The following is a 12,802-nucleotide window of genomic DNA, read 5'->3' as shown; positions in this document are numbered from 1 at the left end:
AGTGATTCATCACTTGTATGTAATACCTGATGCTCGTTTCAAGTGTCCTTTTGAATACCTATCACCTATTTTTCATATCCCCTCTTGCCCCTGGTCTACCTCCTGACCAGTAACCATCAGTTTGTTCTCTATAGTTAAGAGTCTGTTGCTGGGCTTGCCCTTTTTTCCCCTCCTGTGTTCATTTCTTTTCCTTCCTTCCTTCCTTCTTTCCTACTCTCCCTCCTTCCTTCCTTCCTTCCTTCCTTTTTTTAATGTTTGGGGTTTTTTTTGCGGGGGAGGGGGCGGGGATAGAGGAGCCAAAGTGGGCTCTGTGCTGACAGTAGACAGCCCTATGTGGGACTTGAACTCAAGAATCACGAGATCCTGACCTGAGGCACCCAGGCACCCCTCATTTGTTTCTTAAGTTCCATGAGTGAAGTCATATGGTATTTGTCTTTTCTTTGATTTATTTTGCTTAGTCTAACGCTACTTAGCTCTATCCACACCATTGCAAATGGCAAGATTTCATTCTTTTCTATGGCTGAGTAATACAGTTTTAAAATCAATGTTTTAATACTTTGTTTTGAATCTCTTAATTTGCAGCAGTAAGGCATGAATATGAATATATTCACTTTATGAGTTTCAGAGATGTCATGATTTTTTATTTTTACAATAACTTGTAAGAAAATAGGAAAGTTATCTTCATTCTGTATATGGAAGAACCTTAGAGATTCGAAAATTGTGTTTGGTCACACAAAGGTTGCCATCTATTTAGTCTGCTATAGTGCTTTTTTTCAACATTTATCTTACATTTTTGTAATTACTTTTCAGAGGGTAAGAAAATTTTTAAAATTCTTCAGTAATAGCAATTTTTCATTCTTTGTAGGTAAATCCAGTTTTTGGAAATAATAATTAGCTAAGCATTGTCTTTTTATTAAATACTATAAGTAGTAGATTTGCTCTTCTTGGATAAAGACAAAGATCTTGGACTGGCAAGTTTTAAAGAATTCCAGACATGGGGTGCCTGGGTGGCTCAGTCAGTTAAGCATACGACTTTGGCTTAGGTCATGGTCTCACAGTCAGTGGGTTTGAGCCCCACCGTGGGCTCTATGCTGACAGCTCAGAGCCCGGAACCTGCTTTGGATTCTGTGTCTCTCTTTCTCTCTCTGCCCTTCCCACTCTCAAAAATAAACGTTAAAAAATTTTAAAGAATTTCAGACATGTTTTGAACGTTCATAGCATCATTAGAATAAGTGAATAGTCTCCAACATATAACTATTTTGAGGGAAAACATTAGTCATTTGGATATCTGATTTTTGTTAGTAAACCATTTTTGTGTATTACAGGAAAGTCCTTGAATGAAACATTATAACATCTAAAATAGCATAAGAAAATGATTAATAGCTATAATAAGGTTATTGCAAAAAAAAAAAAACAAAGGATTTCCTTTTTGAAGAAAACTCTTAATGGGGGCATGAGTAGTGAGACCTTGGTGGGAGAACAGGATGGGAACAGAGGTTGACTTGACATTGATACAGCGTAAGACGTTGTCAGATGCAAAGCAAATGGGGCAAAAATTGGTTTCTTAGTATTCACTAGCACTTGGAGGATTATTCACAGCAGACAGCATCGGTAGAAATCTGGTGATTCCCATATAATGTAACATGGCCTAACAGTGGAAGTTCAGTATCCAAGGGATATAACAGTCTGGTTATGTTCTTTGCAAATGATTGGCAACAGGGGATCCAAGATGAAATGCTATTCGAAATGCAGGCATCACACTGCAATGGGAAATCCATTCAGGTGAATACTTGGAATCTAGAGAAATCTCTCGGGAGACCTTTTCATAGTCAGCTAAACTACAACAATCTACAGATAAGCCAGAGTAAGAGCTTCTATCCTAGGATTAAAGTGGTTTAGCTGGTAAATACTGGCTTAAAACTTGTCATAGACACCAAAATAAAGCCCGTATCTGCAAACTAGGCACACATAAAACTTGGAACCTCAAATGTAGGAATTTTGTCGTCAGAACTGTGATGGAGTGGTTGCTTGAGGCAGGCCAAAATTGCTGGAGTGCTGACTCCCAGGTCATTCTGTTCCAGAGCTAAGCTTTCCAGTCAGTAAGTCAGAGGACTTAGCTGTGGGCAACTGCAAAGACAAAAGGGAGGGAAATGAGGCAGGACCTGATAGAACCCAGACTTTCACCCAGCAGAGAGACTTTCATCTGATAAGGGAGAGGCTTATGAGAGACAGGGACAGAAGGGGACCTCCCATAGCTTTTGTGCAGAATTAAAAATTAGACTGTGAGTAAAAATGCTAAAATTTTTAGAGAAATGTCTGACATTATGAATGGAAGAGACTCTGAACAGTTCCAACAGCAAACAAACAAAAAGGTATGTGGTGATAATTTCACCTTTGTTGGTATCTAAGTTCTCAGCTAAGATGCTCTCTGTTTAGCAAAAATAGAGTTTGAGGCACATTATATATGAAGTAGACCAAATATCTGTTATTGATGAGAAAATATTTCTTACTTAATTTTTTTTAAATTAAATGTTACATAGCAAAAACGGTGGGTCAGGCTATGTTTAGAGTGCTTTATGATTATTGACTCAGTTATTCCTTAAATAATGACTCATTTAACCCAGTATTTCTAACTCTAAAGTCCATGTTCTTATTCTTAACAACTCTGTTATAATATCTCCTTAGAGAAAATATTGTTCTTAATTTGGATTTCTGATTTCTGTTCTCTCTAAATGGCTAAAGCCATCTTGTAGTTACTTTGGGTGCCTCAGTAATTAAATACTCAGCGAAAAAGTTTAAGATGGATCTTAAACTGGATTTCATATTAAAATGAAAGATGGATACAGAAGTGCTAATGCATAGGAGCACATGTTCATAGCGGCACTTTCTACAATAGCCAAATCATGGAAAGAGTCTAAATGTCCATCACCTGATGAATGGATAAAGAAGATGTGGTATATATACACAGTGGAGTACTACATGGCAATGAGAAAGAATGAAATATGGCCATTTGTAGGAAAGAGGTTGGACCTCGAGGGTGTCATGCTAAGTGAAATAAATTAGGCAGAGAAGGACAGATACCATATGTTTGCACTCATTGGTCTAACAGGAGAAACCTAACAGAGGACCATAGGGAGGGAAAGGGGCAAAGAGAGTTAGGGAGAGAGAGGGACACAAATCATGAGAGACCCTTGAATACTGAAAACGAACTGAGGGCTGAAGGGGGAGGAGGAGGGGGAAGGGGAGTGATGGTCATGGAGAGGGGAGCACTTGTGGGAAGAAGCACTGGGTGTTATATGGAAACCAATTTGACAAACTATTATTAAAAAAAAAAGTGAAAGATGGTATGGTACATATAGGTCATTCATGTAAGTATACAGATATATATGAATGTTAGCTAGTAAACAATCACATAGATACACGTGTGTATACTTCAGAATACTTTTATCACTTAATATTTTTAAGTTTTTATTTGTAATTCCAGTATAGTTAACATACAGCGTTAGTTTCAGAGTACAATATGGTAATTTAATAGTTGCTCATCATGATTAATTTACTCTTTAATCCCTATCATCTCTTTCACCTATCTCCCTACCTACCTCTCCTCTGGTAACCATCAGTTCTCTATAGTTGAGTCTGTTTCTTAATTTGTCTCCTTTATCTTATGCTAGTGTGTCTTATTTCTTAATTCCACATATGAGTGAAATTGTATAGTATTTGTTTTTCTCTGACTTATTTCGCTTAGCATTATACTCTCTAGTTTCATCCATATTTTATTATTATTTTTTAAAATAGTTTATTTTGTCCATATTTTTGGAAATGGCAAGATTTCATTCTTAATGGCTGAAAAATATTCATACACATGCGTATATACATACACACCCAACATTTTCTTTATCCTTTTATATATTGGTGGACACTTGGCCTGCTTTCATAATTTGGTTGTTGTAAAGAATGCTGTAGTAAACATAGTAGTGCCACGTATCCCTTTGAATTAGTGTTTTTGTATTTTTTGGATAAATAGCAGTAGCACAATTACTGAATCTTAGGATAGTACTTTTTTTAAAATTCATTTTTATTTTTTATCTTTTAAATTTATTTTTTAGAGTGAGTGCCTGAGCAAGGGAGAGAGGGAATCCCAAGCAGGCTCCACGCTCAGTGCTAAGCCCAGTGCTAAGCCCAGTGCTGGGCCTGATTCCACAGCCCAGGCAGAAATGTGGAGTGAGACACTGAACTGGCTGAGCCACCCACACCCCTGCTGAATCTTAGGGTGCTTGTATCTTAGAGTAGTTCTATTCTTAATTTCTTGAGCGATCTCCATATTGTTTTCCATAGTGGCTGCACTGTTTTGCATTCCCACCAGCAGTGTACAAGGGTTCCTTTTTCCCCACATCCTCACCAACACTTTTGTGTTTTTAGCTATTCTAACAGTTACGAGGTGAAATCTCATTGTAGTTTTGGTTAATCTTTCGCTGATGAGTGATGTTTAGTGTCTTTTAATGTCTCTGTTGGCCATTTGTATGTCTTCGTTGGCCATTTGTATGTCTTCGTTGGAGAAATGTCTGTTATGTCTTCTGCCCATTTTAATCCACAGTATTTGTTTTTTGGCTGTTGAGTTGTATCAGTTCATTAAGTGTTTTGGGTAGTAACCCTTTATCACATGCGACATTTGCAAATATATGCACTCATTTAGTAGGCTGTTTTTTAGTAGGTTGTTATTTCCTTCATTATGCAGAAGCTTTTTTTGTTTTTTTTGGTGTAGTTCCAATGGTTTATTTTTGCTTTTATTTCCATTGCCTTAGGAGGTTCATCTAGAAAAATGTTGCTATAGCCAATTCCAGGAATTACTGTTTGTGTTCTCTTTAACGATTTTTATGGTTTCAGGTCATACTTAGGTCCTTAATCTCTTTTGAGGTTTTATAATGTGGTGTAAGCAAGTGGTCTAGTTTCATTCTTTGCATTTGGCTGTCCGGTTTTCCAAGCACCATTTGTTACTGAGACAGTCTGTTTCCCATTACATAATCTTTCCTCTGCTGAGGATAAATTGACCATATAATTGTGTATTTATTTCTGGGTTTTCTATTCTGTTCTTTTGATCCATGTGTCTTTTTTTTGTGCTAGTATTATATTGATTACTACAGCTTTGTAATACAACTTTGGAAATCTGGAATTGTGATGCCTCCCATTTTGTTCTGCCTTTTCTTTTCTTTTTAACATTGTTAAAAATGTTTATTGATTTTCGACAGAGGGAGGGGACGAAAAGGGGAAGGGGCAGAGAGAGATGGAGACATGGAATCCAAAACAGGCTCCAGGCTCTGGCTTCAGCACAGAGCCCAGTATGGGGCTTGAACCCATCAGCCGTGAGATCATGACCTGGGCTGAAGTCACATGCATAAGCAACTGAGCCACCCAGGTGTCTAATATTGTTAGTATATTGAAATATATGTAGTATATAGAGATTAAATATATAGATTGCTTTGGGTTGTATAGATATTTTAATGGTACTTCTTCTAATCCATGAGTATGAGACATGGTTCTCTTTATATCATCTTGAATTTCTTTCATAAGTGTTTTATTGCTTTCAGAGTACAGATATTTAACCTCTTAAGTTTATTCCTAGATGTGTGTGTGTATACACACATACATACACATATACATTTATTTTTTGAGAGAGCATTCATGCTCGCAAGCAGGGGAGGGACAGAGGGAGGGGAGAGAGAATCTTAAGCAGGCTCCATGCTCACCACAGAACCTGATGCGGGGCTTGATCTCATGACTGTGAGATCATGATCTGAGCCAAAATCAAGAGTCCGATGTTTAGCCAGCTGAGCCACCCAGGCAACCTAGTATTTTTTAAAAATTTTTGGTGCAATTGTAATTGGGATTGCTTTCTTTTTATTTTTTAATTAAGAAATTGTTTTAATTTTAGAGAGTAAGACCAACCATAGGCTGAGGAGTGGGACAGAGGGAGAGAGAGAGAGAATCTTAATTAAGCAGGCTCCACCATTAGCATGGAGTCTGACACAGGGCTCAATCCCACAACCCGGGATCATGACCTGAGCCAAAAGCAAGATCAGATGCTCAACAGACTGAGCCACCCAGGTGCCCTGGGATTGTTTTCTTAATTTTATTTTCTGCTGCTTTATTATTAGTGTATGTAAATGCAACAGATTTCTGTACATTGATTTTGTATCTTGCAACTTTACTGAATTTATTTATTGGCTCTAGTAGTTTTCTGGTGGAGTCTTTAGGGTTTTCTATCTATAGTATCATGCCATCTGCAAATAGTAGAAGTTTAACTTCTTCCTTACCAGTTGGGATGCCTTTTATTTCTATTTGTTGTCTGATTGCTGTGGCTACGACTTCCAGTACTATGTTCAATAAAAGTGGCAAGAGTACACGTCTTTGTCTTTCCTTCCTTCCTTCCTTCCTTCCTTCCTTCCTTCCTTCCTTCCTTCCTTCCGCCTTGCCTTTGCCTTTGCCTTTGCCCTTGCCCCTGCCCCTGCCCCTGCCCCTGCCCCTGCCCCTGCCCCTTGCATTGCCCCTTGCCTTGCCTCTCGTCTTGTCTTTGACCTTAGGGGAGAAGCTCTTCATTTTTTACCATTGAGTATGATGTTGGCTATGGATTTTTCATATAAGGCCTTTGTTATGTTGAGATGTGTTCTTTCTAGACCCACTTTGTTGAGTTTTTATTATGAATGGATGTTTTTCTTTGTTAAATGCTTTTTTTTGCATCTACTGAAATGATCGTATGGTTGTCATCCTTTTACTGATGTGATGTATCATCATGTTGATTGATTTGTGGATATTAATCTACCCTTGCATTTTGCGAATAAATCCAACTTGATCATGGTGAATGATTGTTTTAATGTATTGTTGGATTTAGTTTGCTAGTGTTTTGTTGAGGATTTTTGGATCTATGTTCATCAGAGATACTGGCCTTTCATTCTCTTTTTTTGTAGTTTCTGTGTCTGGTTTTGTTATTGGGGTGATGCTGACCTCCTAGCATGAATTTTGAAGTTTTTGTTTTTCGTATTTTTTGTAATAGTTTGAGAAGAATGGGTGTTAACTCTTCTATAAATGTTTGGTAGAATTTATTTTTGAAGTCATCTGGTCTTGGACTTTTGTTTCTTGAGAGCTTTTTTTTTTTTTCTGGTTCAGTTTCATTGCTGGTAATCAGTGTCTTAAAATTTTCTATTTCTTCTTGATTCAGTTTTGGTAGATTATATGCTTGTGGGAATTTATCCATTTCTTCTAGGTTGTCCAGTTTATTGGCAAATAATTTTTTGTAACATTCTCTTACAACAGTTTTATATTTCTGTTGTATTGGTTGTTATTTCTCAGTTTTCATTAATTATTTTATTTGTTTGGGTCCTGTCTTTTTTTGATGACTGTGGCTACAGGTTTGTCAATTTCCTTGATCTTTTCAAAGAACCAGCTCCTGGTTTCATTGATTTATTTTTGTTTTTGTTGTTTTTATGCCAGTTATTTTTGCTCAGAATTTCTTCTGGTTTGAGATTTTGTCTTTTTCTAGCTTCTTTAGTTGTAACGTTAGGTTATTTGAGCTTTTTCTTTTTTCTTGACATAGCTCTGTATTGCTATTAACTTCCTTCTTAGAACTGCTTTTGGTGCATCCCAAGGATTTTGGATCATTTTTTTTCATTTTCATTTGTGTCTATGTAATTTTTGATTTTTTCTTTGATTTCTTGGTTGCCCCATTTATTGCTTATAGCATATTATTTAACCTCCATGTATTTGGGCTCTTTACAGACCTTTTTCTTGTGGTTGATTTTGAGTTTCATAGCATTGTGGTCTGAAAATATGTAAGGTATGATCTTGATCTTTTTGTAATTGTTGAGGGCTGATTTGTGACCCAGTATGTGATCTGTTCTGGAGAAGGTTCATGTGCCTTTGAGAATAATCTGTATTTTAATATGGAATGTTCTTGATATATCTGTTAAATATATCTGGTCCATTTGTCATTCAGAGACACGGTTTTCTTGTTTTTCTGTTTCAGTGATCTGCTCATCCATGTAAGTGGAGTGTTAAAGATCCTTGCTATTATTGTATTATTGTCAATTATTTCCTTTAATTCTGTTATTATCTACCTTATATATTTGGGTGCTTGTGTGTTGGGTGCATAAACATTTATAATTGCTATATCATCTTGTTTGATTGTCCCCTTTATGATTGTATAGTGTCCTATTTTTGTCTGTTACAGTTTTTATATAATTTACTTGTTTTTGTTTTTGTTTTATTTACTTATTTTTTAATGTCTTTTTGGGGGGGGAGAGAGAGAGAGAGAGACAGACGGACAGACAGACAAGAGTGTGAGTGGGGAGGGGCAGAGAGAGAGGGAGACAGAGAGTCTGAAGCAGGCTCCAGGCTCTGAGTTGTTAGCACAGCCTAACTTGGGGCTCAAACTCAAAAACTATGAGCTGAAGACACTTAACTGATGGAGCCACCCAAGCACCCCTATAGTATTTGTTTTAAAGTCTATTTTCTCTGTTATAAGTATCGCCACTTGGCCTTTCTTTTGACATCCATTTGCATGATAAATACTTCTCCATTCCCTGACTTTCAGTGTGCCTGTTGCTTTAGGTCTGAAATGAGTCTCTTGTAGGCAGCATATAGCTTATTTTTTTTTTTTTAATGGCTATTTTTTGAGAGAGAAGAGAGAATTCAAGCAGACCTCATGCCATCAGCACAGTGTCTGAGGCAGGGCTTGATCAAACGAACAATGAGAACATTACCCAACTTGAAATCAAGAGTCAGATGCTTAACTGACTAAACCATCCAGGCACCCCAGGTCTTGTTTTTTAATCAGTGCTGTCACTATGTGTTTTTTGATTGGAGTGTTTAGTTCATTTATGTTCAAAATAGTTATTGATAGATAATATTTATTGATATTTTGTTACTTGTTTTGTGGTTGTGTTTGTGTTTTCTGATCCTTCTGTTGTTCTTTTTCATAGATTTTGGTTTTTTTAGTGATCTCCTTGGAGTCCTCATTCTTTGCATATCTATTACTGATTTTAAGCAGGTTTATATATATCTTATGTAGGTTGCAATCTATATTAAGTTGATTGCCTCTCAAGTTTGAATACATTCTTTACTCCTCTCTTCCCCATGTTTTAGGTATACGATGTCATATTTTACATTCTTTTATCTTAAGAATGCCTTGACTGATTTTTACAGAAATACTTACTTTTACTGATTTTGTGTTTTTTAACTTTTCATACTCCCACTGATGGTCTTTTCACTCACAGTCTCTTTTCAAATCTCTTGTAGGGTTGGTTTTGTGGTTGTGAGCTCCTTTTGTTTTTTATCTGACAAACTTTTTTTTATCTCCTGTCCTTTTCTGAATGATAGCCTGGCTGGATAGAGTATGATTGGCTGTGGAGTTTTTTCTTTTAGTGCTTTGAGTATGTCATGGCTCTCCCTCCTGGCCTATTAAGTTTCTACTGAAAAATCCATTGATACCCTTATGGTGTTTCACTTGTATGTAAGAGTCTGTTTTACTTTTGCTATTTTAAAATTATTTTCTTTATCATTACTTTTTGCCATTTCAATTACTTGTCTTGGTGTGGACCCCCTTAGTTTATTTTTTTGAGGTAAATCTGTGCCTCTTTAATGTGCCTCTTGACTGTTTCCCATATTTCGGAAGTTTTCAGCTATTATTTCCCTTAATAAAATTTCTTCCCCCTTTCTCTCTTTTCTTCAGGGATCCCTGTAATTTGAATGTTACTGTTTGATGGAGTCCCTGGGTTTACTAAGATGATTCTCCATTTGTATAGTTTTTTTCCTCATTTATTCAGCTTGGTTATTTTCCATTCTATCTTCTAGGTTATTCATTAGTTTCTCTCCTTCTAGCCTGCTGTTTATTCCATCTGTTTATTTTTAGTTTCATTTATTGTGTTTTTCTCTCTGGTTGGTTTTTTTTTTTTTAAACCCGTTAAGGGTTTTACTGGAGTCTCCTACTCTTTTGTCAAGACCAATGAGTATCTTTATGATTATTACTTTTAATTTTTTATCCATTTTGCTCAGGTCTTTTGATGTGGTTTGGTCCTCTTCTTTCCATATGGGATATATTTGTCTCCTCATTTTGTCCAACTCTTTGTGTCTACTTCTCTGTATTAGGAAAGCCAGCTATATCTCTTCTTCTTGAAAGTAATGATCTTATGTAGAAGAAGTTCTGTAGTGTCCTGCAGTGCATAGTCTCCTGTTTCCCAGAACCAGCAATTCAGAAAGTACCTCTTGTGTGTTACCTATGCCCTGCTGTTGACTCCTGGCCTCTTTTTCCTTCAGTCCAGTTGTCTGCAGCAGCTCTCTAAGCCTATTGTGGGTTTGGTTCTCAGCTGGGTGGGGGCTGTTTAACAAGGTTGTGTGTTGTTGGTCTGTTTGCAAAAGGAGACCTGCCCATGTCACCACTGGAACCAAGGTCTACTTAAAGTGTGGATTGAAAGATGCTGTGCTGACAAGGTTTGTGCCAATCTTCTGTCTTAGTATATGTGCTGCCAAAGCAAACACTGTGCTAGTCTTCTGAAGGAGGGGCCCTGCAGAGCTGGGACTGAGGCAAACTTGATTTGAAAGGGCAGATCCCCTGAAGCAGGGGTGAGGGCCTGGAGGGGTATTGTAAGCAAGTTAGGTAGCCAGTGTCAGTGCTGGTTCCTACCAGTGGTTGTGGATTTACGCTGGGGTTTGGGGGAGGGAAATGGTACCTTCCAGCTCCTTTATTCCTGGATGGATCTCCCCAAGATCCCTGCCTCTCCAGGCTGCACTCTGAAATGAGTAAATCACTCTCCCATTTGCCCCCAGTGTCGTTCAAATTGCTGCTTCCACACTACTGTGTTTGGCTGTTTGTCTTACTTCATGTTTAAGGACTGAGACTCCACTTCCTATTGCCCCAAGGGTTCTCTCAGAGCCTAACCTACTAATGTTTAAAATTTCAGGCTTGAAGTCCCAAATGTTATGGGGATTTGTCTTTCCTCTCTAGTGGGATAGTTCTTTTTCTTTTTTTTTTTTTTTGTCTTGTCCTTCTTATTGCCACCAACTCCTTCCCCACCATTGTGTTTTGCTCCCAAACTGCATCTTTGTTCTTCTTACCCTTTGATATGTCCTCTTCTTTGCTTCCACTTGTGGAGTTTGTTCTGCCAGTATGTGGGTCTTTTTCTGGGTTATTATGAGGATGTATTATCAAGGTGTATATATGGGACAAGGCAAAGTTGGCGTCCTCCTACTCTTCCATCTTCCTAGTCTATTTTATACTTCAAAGTATTTTTAAAGGGTAGTTGTCTTGCCTAAAAAAGACTACATTCAATTGCAAATTCTGAAATTTGTATTCTCATTGTTAAAATTTGTAATTTTGTGTTTCTTTAAGAAATGGATGTTAGTGTAGTTAAAAAAAATACCTCAAATAAGGTGGCACATGAATGGCTCAGTTGGTTGAGCGTCCAACTCTTGAAATCGGCTCAGGTTATGATCTTACAATTTGTGGGATTGAACTCCAGGTTGGGCTCCATGCTCTCAATGCAGAGCCTGCTTGGGATTTTCTTTCTCCTTCTCTCCCTCCCCTGTGCCTGGTCATGCACTCTCACTCTCTCAAAATAAATGGACTTAAAACAAAACAAAAAAGTACATGAAACAATACTCCAAATAGATGCTATCATTCAGCATCTTATTTCTGTAACTAGACAACTCTTAGGTTTTATTGATCAGGCTACTGAGTTTTTTTTTTAGTTTTGTTTTTACCAGAAATATAGATCCCTTCCAAAAGTTCTTGATATTATTTTTAACTGTTGCGGCTGTGGAGACATTATAAAATGTTACTCTAACTCTTTTTGTGTTATCTATTAGTATAGCTACTCCACCTCTCTTTGGTTACTATTAGCATGATGTTTTTCTGTTCTTTAAACTATTTTTGTCTTTGAATCTATATTATGTCTCCTAAAAAGTGCACCGTTGGATCAGATTTCTTTAAAAATCCATTCTGCCAACGTCTGACTTCTGATTGGAGTGCTTAGTCTATTTACATTTAATGTAAATAATAATAAGGTAGACCTTACATCTGCCATTTTGCTATTTGTTTTTTATAGGTCTTTTTTTTTTTTTACTTCTCTGTTCTCCTATTCTACCTTTTGTATTAGATATTTTTAGTTCATCATTTGATTTCAAAAAAGAAAATATATGATTCACTCATTTGAAGTAGTAGTTCAGTGGTTTTTAACTATATTCGTAGAGTTGCACAACAGTCCTCCCTTTCATTTTTGAAAGATTGTTTTGTAGGATTTGGAATTCTTCGTGATAGTATTTTTCTTTTAATTCTTTAAAAGCCAGAATGTGATGTTTTCAGTTTCTGATGAGAACTTAGTTGTTAATCTTTTTTTTATGTTTGTTCATTTATTTTGAGAGAGAGAGCATGTGCCCAAGCAGGGGAGGGGCAGAGTGTGAGGGAGAGAGAATCTTAAGCTGGCTCCACACTGTCAGTGCAGAGCCCAATGCAGGGGTCAAACTCACAAACTGAGATCATGACCTGAGCTGAAGTCAAGAGTTGGACGCTCTACCAGCTGAGCCACCCAGAAACGTGTACTTGTTAATCTTACAGAGACTCCCTTGTGCATGATGAATCACTTTTCTCTTGCTGCTTTAAAGATTCTGTCTTTCTTTCTCATTGCCATGTAGTACTCCATTGTGTATATATACCACATCTTCTTGATCCACTCATCAGGTGATGGACATTTAGGCTTTTTCCATGTTTTGGCTATTGTTGACATTGCTGATATGAACATTGGGGTACATGTGCTCC

General features: G+C 37.2%; 1 protein-coding gene across 1 annotated transcript in view; it reads left to right on the top strand.

The window, feature by feature from the left end:
- The window catches only part of ART3 (ADP-ribosyltransferase 3), a 147,085-nt gene that overhangs the window by 18,731 nt on the left and 115,552 nt on the right, over positions 1–12,802 (top strand). The gene's annotated exons all lie outside the window — the stretch shown is intronic.

This window comes from Suricata suricatta, chromosome 1 (genome assembly GCF_006229205.1).
Source record: "Suricata suricatta isolate VVHF042 chromosome 1, meerkat_22Aug2017_6uvM2_HiC, whole genome shotgun sequence".
NCBI lineage: Eukaryota > Metazoa > Chordata > Mammalia > Carnivora > Herpestidae > Suricata > Suricata suricatta.
This window is presented reverse-complemented; position numbering and strand designations above follow the sequence as displayed.